General features: G+C 53.1%; 1 pseudogene; it reads left to right on the top strand.

Annotated features, from left to right (window-relative positions):
* The first annotated feature begins 368 nt into the window (after window positions 1-368).
* Window positions 369-2,799, top strand: LOC144709453 (putative inactive receptor kinase At2g26730 pseudogene; annotated as a pseudogene).
* The last annotated feature ends 1,600 nt before the right edge of the window (window positions 2,800-4,399 follow it).

Below are 4,399 nucleotides of genomic sequence, written 5' to 3'. Positions count from 1 at the left end.
GACTTGCTGGCCATTGCCACGTGTCTGGTTCTCTCTACCACCAACAGTTAAGCAGTGCCAACAATTATTGGAGTTGACTACAGACAGGGTAGCTCCATCTGCCATCTCAACGAATGTGTTATTAATCGCGGGTAGTGACGGCTAAACAACCAGTGGACCCAAGGCCATGCACCTTCATGTCAGCCGTCAGATCAATAGGCCCCCTCCGCGCGTCGTGGACAGCTGTCGCACATCCAGCTCGCTTCCCCCATTCCCTCGGTCGCAAGAGAGCCGAAGAGAGACAGAGAGGGGGAGGCGCAGAGCCATTCTGAGCCGTCGGATCATGAATCAGGGGCATAGAGATGGAGAACAATCTGCATCAGCAGGAGCAGGAGGATTGATCCTTCTTCTTTGTTGCACTCTTCCCGCCTCCGCAGGCTATGGCGCCCGCTCAGTCTCATCAGAGAGAGCCGACCCACCTTCCACGGCGGTTCAACTCCTCTCTTCTTCTCCGTTAGTCGCGAGGAGGAGAGGACGCCGGCAGCGCCTCTCTGCTCCTCTCCTGATCAATGGCGCTCCGTCGTCGTCTCCGCCTGTTCTTCCTCGCCGCTTGCTGCCTCGCCGGCGTCGTCTCCGAGCCGACGGAGGACAAGGTGGCGCTTCTGGACTTCCTCGATCGGACCCCGCACGGGGGGAAGCTTCAATGGAGTCCCTCGAGCTCGGCCTGCCAGTGGCGAGGGGTCACCTGCGACGCGAACCGAAGCCGAGTGGTGGCGCTCCGCCTCCCCGCGGCGGGGCTAGCCGGGCCCGTCCCCCCCGACACGCTCTCCCGGCTGGGCGGCCTCCGGATCCTCTCCCTCCGCTCCAATCTCCTCTCTGGCGCGCTCCCGCCGGACCTGGCCAACCTCGGGCTCCTCCGCGCTCTCTACCTGCAAGAGAACCGCCTCTCCGGCGAGCTCCCGCCGTGGCTCGCCCGGCTCGGCGGCCTGGTGCGGCTGGACCTGTCCGGGAACGGCTTCAGAGGCTCCATCCCCCTCGCCCTCGGCAACCTGACGCGCGCCACCGGGCTATTCCTTCAGAGCAACAACTTCTCCGGCGGCATCCCCGCCCTCGACCTCCCCCGCTTGGTCCAGTTCAACGTCTCCGACAACCGGCTCGAAGGGCCCATCCCCGAGCCTCTGCGGCGGTTCCCGAGCTCCTCCTTTGCCGGGAACCTCGCCCTCTGCGGCGATCCCCTCGCCTCCTGCGCGCCCTTTCCTCCCGCGCAGGCGCCGTCCCCAGAGGAGAAGGACGCGGATAAGGAGAAGAAGACGAAGAAGAAGAGAAGGCTACCCGCGGCGTGGATTTTGGCGATCGCCATCGCCGGCGGGGCCGTCCTCCTCGCGGCCCTCCTGCTGCTGGCCGTCTGCCTGGTCCGGCGGCTGCGGCGGCGGCGTAGTCAGGGGAAGTCGCCGAAAGCGGCGGCGGCGGCGGCGGCGGCGGCGGCGATTCCGAGGTCTCCGGGGAGAGCGGAGGAGGCGGCCGAGGAGCAAGTCGGGGAGGAGGGGAGCAAGGTGGTGTTCTTCGAGGAGGGGCTGTATGAGTTCGACCTGGAGGATCTTCTGCGGGCGTCGGCGGAGGTTCTGGGGAAGGGGAGCATGGGAACCTCCTACAAGGCGGTGCTCGAGGACGGCGTCACCGTCGTGGTGAAGCGGCTCAAGGACGTGGCGCTCTCCCAGCGCGAGTTCGAGGCCCAGATGGCCGCCCTCGGCGCCGTCAAGAGCCCCCACCTCGTCCCCCTCCGCGCCTTCTACTTCTCCAAGGACGAGAAGCTCCTCGTCTACGACTACTTCCCCGCCGGCAGCCTCTCCGCCTTCCTCCACGGCCGCTCTCCCTCTCTCGACTGGCCCGCCCGAGTCGGGGTCGCGGCGGCCGCGGCGCGCGGCCTGGCGCACCTCCACGGCGCGGCGAGGGTCGTCCACGGCAACGTCAAGGCCTCCAACGTGCTGCTGCTCGGCGACGGCGCCGCCGCTGTGGCGGACTACGGGCTGGCGGCGCTGTTCGGGGCGGCGTGGCCGTCGCGGCGGGCGGCGGGGTACTGGGCGCCGGAGGTGGCGCAGACGCGGCGCGCGAGCTTCAAAGGAGACGTGTACAGCTTCGGGGTGCTGCTGCTGGAGCTGCTGACCGGGAAGGCACCGGGGCAGGGGCACGAGGGCGCGGACCTGCCGCGGTGGGTTCGGTCGGTGGTTCGGGAGGAGTGGACGGCGGAGGTGTTCGACGCGGAGCTCGTCGGCCGCGACGGCGCGGAGGAGGAGATGGTGCGGGTGCTGCAGGTGGCCATGGCCTGCGTCCAGACCGTGCCCGACTCCCGCCCCGACATGGCCGACGTGGTGCGCATGCTCGACGAGATTCGGGGCCCGGCCCAGACCGAGCCGAGCCCGCGGTCCTCTCCCGACGACGACGGCCCATCCAAGAGGCCTCCGCGCGGCGCCGCCACGCTCGTGTAAACTGCTTGGGGTGGGTACAGAACGGAGAAAACGGAACGGGGACTTTGAGTCGAGGGTGGGGGGCCCCCCATGCGCGCGGCCCTGAACGGCGCGCCGCGACGGGGCCGGACGCGCGTCCAGTCGCTTCCTTTGCCGTCTCTTCTGGTGTGGGCGTCGCCAGAGAGGGCCGGTGGCTCTCACATGAATAAAAATTAAACAAATCGGACCTTTTTTTTTGGGTTCCCTCTCTCTCTCTCTCTAATTCTCTCTGTACGTAACTATCTCTCTCTATCAACCTATGTATGTATGATTCTGTCGATCGATCTATTTACCTATCTATGCATCTTTCTACTGATATAGTCTTCTTTCTATTTCTCCATCTTGGACTCGGTCAATATATTGATCTATTCAACTTTTTGCCAATATGACTCAAGGAATTAAATATTTTCTTTGACATTTTGAATTTTTATTTCGTTACAAAAAATGTAACGTGGTACTCTTCTACGAATGGTCCTGGTCTGCTTCAATTCCCTTCCAGCCGTATTGGTCGGGCAACATGAATTAGACATATCACATCACTTTCACAATTTAGTCTGAATCTGAGTTTGCTTCCAATAATTCTTTTTGTTTGGCACAAAAAAGCTTTTTCAGTAAGAGTAAGTGCTAAAGAGTGATAGAGCCTAGGAAGCCGATCACTCTTCTTTCACGACCGCCATTTCATTAAAGCTTCTTAACAAAGTTTTACACACAACAAGATTAGGATTTACAATTACAACATGAATTTAACTCAGTGGTGAGTTCTCTGCACGAAAAATTGATGTGATGTAACTCTAATTTGATGCATGTATTCAAACACAGTTTAAGTCTACATTGAGGTCAATATATCCATATTAGTTCCAGGTATTGAGAAATTACATTTGATGTATTAATTGGGCCATTCTGTTAAAGTTGCAATTTTTATTATGAATTTTACATGATTTACAGTCCCAGTAAATTTCCCTTCTGATTTTAAGAGGCGGAACAGATTTTTGGGCTGAATTCTTCTATTGAACTTAATATTTTATATTTTTAGGGTTAAATTTAAATTTAAATAAAAAATTGAAGAGAGAGGAAATTTTGGTTCATGCAAATTGTGATATTATTTTTACTATCATTGTAATTTTAATTTTCCTAAATCAAATAATTTTTTAAAATAGAAAACTCACTCAGGTTTGTATAATGGGAGTGAGATTGTCTCCATAGGGACTCGCCTTTAGAGATGAATATGATAATTAAATGAGGTTAATGGAGAATTGAGTATTTGAATAAGGGTAATTTAAATAGATTCGTTAGAGGTTGAGTAGGGGAAGTAATAATAATAATAATGAGGAGAGTGAAAATAGTAGAAGATAAGTAATTAGTAAGTGGGAGGAAGTATTTAATGGATCACAGAATTAAGATAATACGTAATGAATAAGGAATAGTAAATGGTGTGAGGGAGAACTAGAGAAAGAGAGAGATAACATAAGGTATTATTTATATATTTTAATAGATATTAGAGATAATAAGGAAGTAGGATATTGAAATAAATTAATGGTATTATAATTAAGGATGATATTTATATAGGTAGTGGAAGAAGTATATAAGATTAGTAAGATAGAGAGAATAATAATATAAAGATTAGTAAGATAGAGATATTAATAATATACTACTCTTAATAGAAGTTGAGAAGGTTATTCATTCGATTAATGGTATGTTATATAAAATATTGGAGGTAGATATAATAATGATGTATATTAAGATTTAGTTAGATAGTGAATAATATTTTATTTTAATGAGGTTTAAGAAGTCAATTAATACACATCTTTATTTTATAGAGGCGAGAAGAAGAAGAATGAAGAAGAAAGAGGTCTACAAAATGTTTTCAGGTCTTCTAGTTTGCCGTAGATAAAGCTGCCTGGTCAGGGAGATCCTCC

The sequence above is a fragment of the Wolffia australiana genome, chromosome 11, assembly GCF_029677425.1.
Source record: "Wolffia australiana isolate 7733 chromosome 11, ASM2967742v1".
NCBI classification, from domain to species: Eukaryota; Viridiplantae; Streptophyta; class Magnoliopsida; order Alismatales; family Araceae; genus Wolffia; species Wolffia australiana.
This window is presented reverse-complemented; position numbering and strand designations above follow the sequence as displayed.